Source organism: Pholcus phalangioides, unplaced genomic scaffold (assembly GCF_987345545.1).
Source record: "Pholcus phalangioides strain wild (caught in Gottingen) unplaced genomic scaffold, Ppha-v1.0 ptg000042l_1, whole genome shotgun sequence".
Classification (NCBI taxonomy): Eukaryota; Metazoa; Arthropoda; class Arachnida; order Araneae; family Pholcidae; genus Pholcus; species Pholcus phalangioides.
Genome location: NW_028301628.1, coordinates 5,085,464 through 5,097,624, shown reverse-complemented (window position 1 = coordinate 5,097,624; position 12,161 = coordinate 5,085,464). Strand labels below are relative to the sequence as shown.

The 12,161-nt window shown below is 35.0% G+C and overlaps 1 protein-coding gene across 2 annotated transcripts in view; it reads right to left on the bottom strand.

Annotated features, from left to right (window-relative positions):
- Positions 1-12,161, bottom strand: part of LOC149063906 (adhesion molecule nephrin-like) — a 414,420-nt gene that overhangs the window by 128,881 nt on the left and 273,378 nt on the right. The window lies entirely within an intron of this gene.

The window sequence follows — 12,161 nt, the reverse complement described above, 5'->3', positions numbered from 1 at the left end:
CAAATATATTAAATGTACTACGCGTGGTACTTAGAAATACCCGCCTATTACGCGCTTATGCCAACAGCGAGTGAAATACAAGAATTTCAAAATATGACTAATGCATCATACATGGAAAAACTAATACGCATTGCTGAAAGTAGTTATATTCCTCCAACACACTAAGTCTCTGATGACTGTTTCTTACTGTACACGCTGTTTGAATTTATTTATATATATTCATGTATAAGTTGTAGTTTAACTATTATATAAATAATATGTTAGTTTTAAATTCTATCAGTACTCTAAAGAAACAAAATTATCTGTAACCAAATAAATAATTTTTTTTGAGGAAAGCCGATGTAGAAAATGCATATCAAGTATCCGAGAAATGTTTGAAAATTCTAACGTGTTCTTATCCGAAAAAATGTTTACGAGAATAATTATGATAATTAACAGAACACTATTGTGACTCTGAAATTTATTCAAAATCCTTTCTGCATAAACCTAGAAAATGTAATATAACAATTATCACTAAAATCACAGAAATCTGAAATGTTAAGCAGCCGTTCTAAGGCTGATGTAGACATTTCCTCAAATGGGAAATGGTCTGATATATTGCAGACTACTAGCTAGGATAAAAGCATGTCAACAATAGAAGGGTGTCGCCTAGTGGTGATGATGATAGAGGAAGGGATAGTGTTTGTGATAGATACGAGCAGAATTACACTAATTTTACCGAAATGTCAGGACTTAATGGTGAGATACAAGTGCTGAATCATTGGCAAAGTTCAAAATAAAATTTTTAATCGCTAATTCCGCAAACGGCCTTGTAGCTACAACCAATCAAACTGATCAAAAACTGTTGGTGCAAACAAACCTGTTGGTTGGATCAAAAACAGGGTGCATAACAAACCGGGGATTATGACATTTTATTGGCAATTTCAAAAAACGGACGAAATTTGGGAGAAAAACATCGTTAAGTGCGGATAAAACGGGGTTTCTGCATTTTTAGACCTGTTTTCCCGACTTCCCTCCGTTTTTCAAAATTCGAATATCTCAGTGAATATTGCACTTAGAGACGTCGATTTTTTTTGCATCGGGAGAGACAGGACAACAACTTTCTAATTGAGCTTTGAGACACACCGGAAAGTGCCTCAAAACCCAATGAAAGGGGACTATACAATCGCTTGAAATAGGAATGACATATCTGAATACTTTGCGTTATTAGCGTGTAGCTTTTCTAACTGGAAGTATACCTCTCTCTAGGATTAACGGTTCGCCAGTGAAATGTCATGCACCCTGTTTTCTATGCACTCTGTATATATATGTGTGTGTGTGTTACGCTACATATTTCAGCTGCCTATGACGATGATATTGGTGTGCTTCGACAAATTTACTCCACTATTTTATGCAACTACAGCCTTTTAGTTCATTTTAACTTACAAATACAGTATTTTATACTTATATAGCACTCTTTATTTTCAACATTCGGACAATATTTCGTATGGAGTAGGTCTTAGATGTTTCAGAAACTGGCGAGCACCATAATTGAATATATCTCCCAGGTGTTGGTGAGACGACCTTTTTTTTCGTTTTTCGAAGTAGTTTCGGGCTGGTTTCTTGATGTGGGAATACATGGACAACACCTTCAAAGCTTTGTGCAAATCGGTGAGGCGGAAAAGATTTCACTGCTCCAGTGAAGCACCGGAGGACGCGATTCTGGAATCGTTGTAGTTTGTGCATGTTGCGCTTAGATGCGAATACCGAAGCTGGAGCTAAAAGTGTTAACACTGGGCGAATGATTTGCTCGTACATCAAAACTTTATTCCTCAAACTGAGTTTGGACTTCGGATAGCAGAATCGAAATAGATTCTTGCTTGATATGATAGTGTGGAAAATATTTTTCACTGGAGATATTAGTTAAAATAATACAGGCTGGAAGAAAGACCTGGAAATATTTTAGAAATAAAAAGATCAAACATTTGGGACTACAAGGTGTGGTTTACAAAAATTGCTTATCACAGTCTGAGCTTTATTTTCTTTTCCGATGGACTAAAAACGTATTTCACAAAATGTCACTCACAGATGACAAAGTAACTAGAAAAGCTCGAAGAATTTCGGAAATTTAAATAACAGCACCGTTTGTAGCTCGGGATATGAAACAAAATGCATACCTACATAAACTGGTGAAATGGCGCTGTTGAAATTTCGGTAGTTTTATCCAACGAAATCGTCACAAACATTAGCACTAATTTGTGTTGATTTTTTGTTTTACGTCGAGTTTTTTTTACTGATACAGCGTCACCTGGAGATGACATTTCGAACTATTTTTTGATTTAGCAGAAGAAAAAAAAAACTGTGTAGGCCACAAGATTGACATTTTAATGTAACATTTTATGTTTCGCACATTTTTATGGCAATTGGGTGAAAGAGTTTTCGCCCGACCTGTGATTTCATATATACAGGGCGTCCATAATTAAAAGACCCTGTTTTGAAGTAGCATACAGGCGAAACCAGTCATCAGAAAAGTATGAAATTTTGTGGAGGATTTCATGAAGTGATGGGAATTTGTCCGGTTTGTGAGAATTTTCTGCCGGGGCCCACGGAACTTTTCGCCAAGTTCTTGAAGCCACCACATACAGTACAACTACGTTGTTGCGAGGTGAGAAAATGATGTTTTCGAAATTTTTGTTTATTGGGGAGGGTAAATTGTCCAACCGTGTCAGTAATAACAAAATAATCCAACAGAAGCTGATAAAGCAGTGCTTATATATCGCAGAAACGACGTTTAAGCCACGTATACAGCAGGAAACGTTGCCGTTGAAGGCTAAGGAACTTCTCAACTTTCATTCAGAGATGGGACAATTCTTTCAGTTACAGAATTTTTCATGGGACGCATGGCAGTTCTACCCTCCAGATGGGTATTTTTCTCTCGTATCATCGTCAGCTTAATTGCTGGACCTTCAGGGGCTCAAATTTGATCTCCCCTGTGAAGGCAGCATGATATATTCGTTGGAGGTGTTCCGATATAGACCGCACGCATACCGGTATAATATCATTCCGCTATATAGAATAAAATCACATATATTTATACCCTACAGAAAATACGAAAACATAAAAAAAAAAGCTACTATTGCAATAGATTTAATGAAACATTTATTGTGTACAGTATTGTCAAAGCAAAGGATGATATGTTACTGCTTATCTCGATAAGCAGGCTACTTATTACTTGAAATCTCAGATATGGGGAAATCATTGGGGAAATAGCGTTGCTTGAAATCATAACTTACTATATCACTGTTGTAGGTGTGTGGAAGGAAGCTACGATTTTCAGGTAACTGCAAGAGTTGTACATCATCATCATACGTATCCCGCGGTTTTGTTTTATGCTATTATAGACATATATATGTATCTAAAGTTGGATGCTTATTTCAAAGCGCTTTCATCTCTTGCTTTCAAATCACGATCGGTGGACCTAAGTATCTGAAATTCTTTTTCCCCCAAGCAATGAATAATTCAGGTTGAAAGGCATTCCGGTTCTCTAGATTTTAGATTGAACTATTCAATTCTGATGTGTTGAGTATTGCTTCGATCCGCCACGATGCGGAAGCAAATGTATGACGCCACTCTTCGCATAGAGATGAGTGTATATAAACTTGAAGACAACATATATATATTTTCAAAAAAAAAAAAACCATGCGAAAAATCGGAGGAAGAACTAGCACTGAAGAGAATTTAAAATGTGTTACATACGAGAGAAGAAACCGTTACAATCTTAAAAGAAGTATTATTTTCGATTCAAAATATGGTACACGTTCCCGAAGAATGCGTTTGGATCGAAGGAATAAGGGGAAAAGTACGCGTTCTCCTACAATACTACTTACTCCCTTCGCGACAATAAGATATTTGTTACGATTTACTTTTTGGTATTGATTATGGTTAGGTTTGACCATTTGTCTTTGATAATACGAAATTCTACTCTAAAATGTATAAGAGAAATAAACTGCTGAGAGTGCAAAAATATATATTTTATGACGACAGTTGTATGTTAATACTGGAATGAAATGGTCTAGAAGACGTTTTAAATCAAATAAATTATTACATTTATTCGTTTTAAATCGAATAATTATCAGGCAAAGTAAAAAAAAAATAATTCTCGCTTATAACGATAAGTCCATTATAACGATAATTTTTCTCTTGATTGCTAACTGTCTTTGTAAATAACTACATAGACACGTTTTAAGTATATAGTGCACATACCTGGGAGATTTTAGAAATACGCATTCCCCCCCCCCCCCTACATTTATTTACAAATACCTACACATACCTCTAATGCATTTATAGTGGTAGAAATGTCCATCCTCATACCTTGGGGCACTAAATAAATTATTATGTGTACATGGAAGCTGTCTTTTTCATCTAAAGGCCCAGATCATTATTTTGCCGGAAAGCCCAAGATTTTCAGGATACATAAAACCAGGGCAATAACCTTATTGAACTTATTCATGAAAGAACCCACGTGACCTTATTCATAAAATGTTGGATTGGATTTTGGTTTCATTGGCAAAAAGACCAATTTTTGTCAAACTTCGCCAAAACAAATGACCAAATGAGATAAATCATAGAATACTGGTATTACTGGACAACAACGAAATTGCGTTCGACATGAAAATGCAGTCGAATCCCGTTTTAGCGAATACCGTTATACCGTTATAGCAAAAATCTCGTCTAGATGAACACTTTTCTAATCCCCCAGATAAGTTTACATAGGGACAATATGAATAACTACCGGAATACCCGGAATAAATTTATAACGAAGGGATTTCTCCGGGTTCATGGAGTTCATTATAACAGGATTCGAATGTACGTAATTCCTAATGATTTCGACCAGCTGAATATGAATATCAATATAAAAAAGTTTTATTGGATCTTGTTTATGAGAAGTCGCCCTTGTTAAAAGTGTTTTACGGGCGTTATTGTATGGTGAAAAAGTGGTAATGATCATAGAAGAACGTTACAAAAAAAAAAAAAAATGGTCTACCGATGCTGGCTGACAACTGTTGGACAATTGTTAGGAGGTGCTCCTTATGTCGAGTGCATGCACAAGGTAAAACGAAATAACGTGTGAGACGCCGATGAATGAATTACGGGGACAATGCGTATAAAATTCAGTTATAAGCATTGTTCCCGTAAAGTTGTTTATTGTATTAACTTTTTTGTCTTGTACAGAAAGTAGTGATAGCAATAACATCTCTATTGCTTTCGGTGATTCCGTGGTGCATATTACCGATATTATTATACCCTTTCAGAAGAAGGAAAATGGTGACGAAGTTAAAATAAAACAGTTGTAGCTGTTTCAAAATCTCCCCATAGGTATCGTTGTAGAGGATATCGTTGTATCGAGAGGTGTTAAGATGTGAAAAAAATATTGTTGTAAAGGGAATTTAATCGTCATATATTGAGTATCGTTATAATGAGGTTTCACTCTATCTGGGTGTTTTTTCCCTATATACTTATGTTGTGTTTGAATGTATCATAACGCATTAATAATACGTGTATAAAATGAAAAATTTCAGAGAAAACCGCACCCAATAAAACTTTTCTATGGTTTAATTCATGTTCATAGCTTAGAGAATTACATAGGAAATCATATTTTCGTTTCGGACGCAGAAAAATTGTTATTGAGTAAAATTAAATTAAAATTAAAATCTTAATTTAGAAGAAACATAATCGAAATTTCTTGTTTAAAATGTTCGAAATTTTTGAATTCTCAAAGAACACACAAATAGAAGTTTCATTAAAAAAAAAAAAATCCCTATCCTCTGTAAAAACAGCTTGGAAACACTACAACTTGTACACAAAATCCGAAAAATTTTCGAGATGAAGTAGAAAATCGTGTCGACATTTTTCAACTTCTCCAACACATATGAAAATCGAGTAAAAACATTATTTTCGCTTCAATCATCACGAAACAACTCTATTTCAACCCCGTCTTAGAGGAGAAACGAAAAATTGATCATTACTTGCCCCCTTTTCAAAACTCTATTTGCTTAAAGATCATTTTATTTATTTTTTGAACTTTTTACCGACAAAAAAATAGTAATAATAATAATAATAATAACCAAAAAGTTCTTGAAACGACTTCAGTTGGGAGGGAGGGGGGGGGTTCGAAAAGCTCGAACGTTTTGACAGCTGTTCTGATATACGCTAGGTTAATATTTGACTTCAAACACTTTTATTGCTATTTTTGCCATAAAAGTATTTTTACCAAGTTTCTAGTTTGATGCATCTTGGATTTATATATGCGTTAAAAGTGCTGTTGTCTTTTTAGTTTCACCGAGTATCTATTTTTTATTTTGTTTGTTAAACCTTCATATATTTTTCTTGGTCCGTGAGAAGCTTGTTAGACTATAAAAAACGCAGACACAAACACTTGTGTGCAAAGTATAAGAATTCTCGAGCTTCTCCTCAATTTTCCGCCTTACTTACTCCATTAAAAGGAGGCGCTAAATCAAGTAGATACTTTTATCTCTTGCATGTTGATTAAACAAAGAGATAAGGGTTTTTCCCACACGCATTCTGCGTTTTATTTTATCTTTCTTTTTTCGTGACATAAGCAATGCTGGTTCGTGTAATTAGAGACACTCGGCTATGAAATTATATTTTAATTAATTTCCCTCTAATAAATGCAAGGAATGTCTTTGAAACTGGAATTGGCCTCAATTTTTTTTTTTTTTTAGCTTGGATCCAAGTGCGATAAAACAATAGAAATTATGTGGCTGTGTTCACGCCATTTTGTGAGTGATTAATTTCAGACCTCACTTTATATTTTCATTGAATTTCGCTAGAGAGTTTGAAATCGAAACTAGAGGAAGATTATTTGGTATCGTTTATCACTTCACTAAGAAATATTTCTGCCTAGAAAACATTTCAAGACTATTCATGTTGCTAAAATGAATCAATTCGGGAATAATTTGAGAATGCTCTTAAGAAAACAACACTCTAGAATCATTCAAGAGCATTCTGAAATTATTAAAGGATATTATAAAATTAATAAATTTTATTACAAAATTAATAAATTTTATTACAAAATTAATAAATTTTATTACAAAATTAATAAATTTTATTACAAAATTAATAAATTTTATTACAAAATTGATAAAAGTTATTACAAAATTGATAAAAGTTATTACAAAATTGATAAAAGTTATTACAAAATTGATAAAAGTTATTATAAAACTAATAAAGGTTTAAAATTTATGAAGTTATTGTAAAACTAATCAAAGTTTAAAATTGATAAAGGTTATTATAAAATTAATCAAGAGCATTCTAAAATTATTCAAGAACGTTCTAAAATTATTCAAGAACGTTCTAAAATTATTCAAGAACGTTCTAAAATTATTCAAGAACGTTCTAAAATGTTTCAAAAGTATTCCATAATTATTCAAGAGCATTCTAAAATTATTCAAGAGCATTCAAAAATTATTCAAGAGCACTCAAAAATTATTCAAGAGCATTCAAAAATTATTCAAGAGCATTCAAAAATTATTCAAGAACATTCTTAAATTATTCACTTTTTAGTTAAAAGGAGGCACCACATCAAGTGAATATTTCTATCTCTTGCCTATTGATTAAATAGATAAGGGCCTTCTCACACGTTTTGTATTCCTTTTTAATTTATTTTTTTTTGTTTTTCAATGACATAAGTGATGCTGTTCTGCGCAATTGAAAACAGTGGACTGTGCGCACATCTAGAATATTTCAATTAATTCCCTCTAATGAATGCAAGGAATGTCTGAAACTACAATTAGCCTCATATTTTCTTCTAGATTCATGTGAGAAATTAGGAAAACCAATAAACGTAGGCGGAGATAAACGTGGAAATCTGAGGGGGAGGGGCTACGATGATGATTTCTTGGGGAGCACGATGATGATGATGTGAATTCATATATACGCATATACATTAGATCAGTAGGCTCCAACTTTGACGCTGCCCCCGTATCTTCGCCCATGCAGATAAATTTATTTTGAAAGTTTTTGAATGAATGGTGTATATTGGAAAGTTTCATTGTCTCAAGCAATTCAAAGACTGAAGAACTATTCAGTGGAAGACTTCTCTCTCTATTCCAGTACTTAAAATTTATTTAAAAGCATTTTAAGATTATTCATAAATCTAGAGTAATTCAATTCGGAAATAATTTTAGAATACTCTCGAAAAACATTTAAAATTATTCAAGTTTTATAAAATCTTTCAAGACCATTTTTTAAATGCCCATTCTAAATGTATCCATTAGCATCTTCAAATTTTACCATGATCCTTCTAAAATCATTCACGATGATTCGAAAATTATTTTTTGCATAATAATAATATTCAAGATTATTCTAAGAACTTTCAAGACTGTTCTAAGAATTTTCAAGATTGTTCTAAGAATTTTCAAGATCATTTTAAAAATTTTCAAGATCGTTCTAATTTTTTTTACGTATTCTAAGAATTTTTGAGCATTCTACAATTATAAAGAACATTTAAAAATTATTCAAGAATATTATTCTATTATTCATGAGCACCCTTCAGTTTTTCAAGTGTCTTCTATAATTATTCGAGAGCATTCTAAACTTATTCAAGAATATTTTGAAATTTCTTAATACAAATACAAATACAAATACAAATACAACGCCACAACAGGCAAAATGCCCAACGAGGTGGCTGATAAAAAGATGCCCATAAAAATATGGATGTCATATGTTTCAAAAATACAGCAACCCCATTAAAAATGCAATTAACACAAATTATAAACAATATATACACATGATAAAATATTATACAATGCCCATAAAGAATACTTATGGTTGTCTTATTCTAAGAATGGATAGCTTCTCGACTTACCCCAACATGTTTATCGTATTTCTTTTTAAACGTGTCAATTGTGTTACAATTTACTACCTCCGGGGGTAAGCTATTCCATTTATTAACAACCCTATTAGAGAAAAATTCCCTGCGACACCATAACCTTGCATTGTCCCTCACCAATCGATACTGGTGTCCCCTTGTAAAAGCAGTTGATTGGCGGTGTACTAAAAGTTCATGGTCCATCCTATCCATCCCATTGAAAATTTTGAACACTTCGATCATATCTCCTCGACACCTGCGTTCATCCAATGTAAACATATTCAAAAAATGAAGTCTCTCTTCATAACTCAAGCCCTGTGTGCCAATAAGGACACGCGTAGCTCTTCTCTGCACCCCTTCAATCAAGTCTATGTCCCTCTGTAGGTATGGTCTCCAAAACCTTACCGCATACTCCAGTCCAGGACGAACTAAGCCTCGAAAAAGCGGAAGAATGACTTTAGGAGAACGCGAAGAGAACTTTTTGAAAATGAGACCAAGCATTCTATTCGCTTTTTTGACAACCGCTGAACAATGTTCAGAAAACTTAAGTCGCTCGTCAATGAGAATTCCCAAATCGGTGACTCTAGTTGCATCCGGGATAGTGACACCATTCAACTCGTAAGAGAATCGTGGGTTGTTCGAACCAAAATGAGCGACCATGCACTTATCTACGCTAAACGTCATGCTCCATTCATTTGCCCATGCTGCAATCTTGTCTAAGTTGGTCTGGAGCAACTCCCTATCGCTTTCATTCCCGATTACCACCATTAGCTTCACATCATCTGCGAATTTTCTAGTAATCCCATCGATACCCTGATCGAGTTTGTCGATAAAAAGTGAAAAAAGTATGGGGCCAAGGACACTTCCCTGAGGAACTCCACTTGTGACGTCTGTCCAACCAGAGAATTCCCCGTTCACCATAACTCGTTGCGACCTATCTCTTAACCACGATTCTATCCAATTCAGCAAGTTGCCCCCTATTCCAATCTCGTGTAAACGCTTCAAGAGTTTGCCATGTTGGACCCGATCGAATGCCTTCTGGAAATCAAGGTAAACAACGTCGACATTTTTGCTCTTACCCAAAGCCTTAGTCACGTAATCATAGAAGCAAAGGAGGTTAGTTACACATGACTTCCCCTTCCTGAACCCATGCTGATTATCCGACAATACATTATTCTCGTCTATCCACTTCACAAACTGCCTTTTGATGATAATTTCCAAAATTTTCGAGAGGGAGCTCGTCAAACTCACTGGACGATAATTAGACACCACTTCTCTACTACCCTTCTTAAATATCGGAACAACGTTAGCCAGTTTCCAATCTCTCGGGACGATACCCTCAGCAACACTACTCCTGTATATCTGTGCGACTGGCCCCAACAATTCATTAGCACCTTCCCTGAGAACCCTGGGATAGATATCATCTGGTCCTGGTGCTTTGCTTGCACATACATACATTTCTTAGAAGATTTAGGACCTCCACGTCTTCTACTTGAATATCGTTGAGGGTTTTATTACCCCATGCAACACCCGTATATCGAATATCACTATCTCCATTAAAAACCGACGCGAAAAAGTCATTGAAAGCACTACACATGCCTACATTGCTCTCTACCTTAGAGCCTCCTATCGAGAGGGGACCAACTGTCCCCTTACATCCATTATTGACGTATCGAAAAAATGATTTTGGGTCAGAGCCAATGTTATCTGCCAACCTAGATTCAACTTCCTTTTTACTATCCCTTATCGCTTTCTTCAACAGTCTTCTTTTATCAGTAAACAATGATAGGTCACCACGTCCACTTTTATACTCTCTGAATGCTCTTTTCTTTTCAAGATAAAGGTTCCGCACGCTATCCGTGAACCATAGAGGGTGTGATGTACAAACACGCTTTTTTCGAACAAAGGGTATGACGTCGTGCAAAACAGAGGACAGCTTCGTACTAAATTCTTCCCATTGACTTACCACCCCTACTGATTCCAACCGGTCTTTGAAAACTTCCGCTAACCTTCCTCTCAAAACATCAAAGTTAGTTCTCCGAAAACAAGGAACCAGTCTTCTGTTATCAACCTTACCCGAGGAAAAGTTACAGTGAAATCTGACGATACGATGATCACTGGAAGAAAACTCTTCCCCCACCGAAACATGTTCAACTAGATCCTCAGAACTAGTAAGAACTAAATCCAAAATAGCAGTACCCCTTGTGGCTTCTGATACATGCTGATACAAAAAATTATCGAGCACCAACTTAAGAAAGTCTCTTTCATACTGATTTCCAGATGAAAGGTTCTCCCAATCAATACCCGGGTAATTGAAATCCCCTAGTATGAGAACCCTCTGTCGCCTACACATGTAGGAAATTTCATCATGCATTTTGGCAATGTAGCTTTGATCCCTATTCGGTGGATTGTAACAAACCCCAACAATAAGTTTATGACGTCTTTTGCTCTCAAGTTCAACCCATATGGTTTCAATATCACTTCTCTGCACGTTACACTCTCTAGCCTTCAAACAGGATTTCACGTATATCAACACTCCACCCCCTTTCCTATCAGATCTATTTCTCAAAAAAGTATCGTATCCTGAGATGTGTAAGAAAGATTCATCCCCATCGTTTGCCCAAGATTCTGTAATGGCTATAAGATCCAAGCCCTCCACAACTATCATAGTTTCTAAAAAATCGTTCTTATTACCCAAGCTCCTGGCATTTATTAACACACATTTTAATTTGCCCGGTGGTTTGTTGTCAATCGAGAAGCCATCCAAGTCAGAGGTGGGTAATTTCAAGTCAGTACTGTTGTGATTATCATTAACTAACCCGCATTCCCGACTACGTGGTCTGGGAGTAAAAAACCTGACCTAAGACTATCGTAAACCTCCCAGACCCCTCTCTTATTTAGATGGATCCCATCCGAACGAAGCCACCTATCGGTAAATGCGGGAAGCTCCAAGAACGTGACCCCAAGTGAGGAGCAAATTATTATTTTATGAAAAGATAGACTTTTGATCAGACAAAATTCTCGGAAAAAATCTTAGATGGAAATTAAAATAGTTAAAACGATGTAAAATATAATACATGATATAATAATTTCATTTTCAATAATATTTTTAAATTTATGAAGCAGAGAAATATAAATTAAAATTAAAACTCCATTTTCTAGCACAAAAAAACTGATTTAAGCATTCCATAAATGCTGAGTTATGAAATTTCACGCCAACACGGAGAATGTGAAGGTTTATCATACGCTCAATCAATTTAATAATCAATTAACATAATAATCAACTTATTCT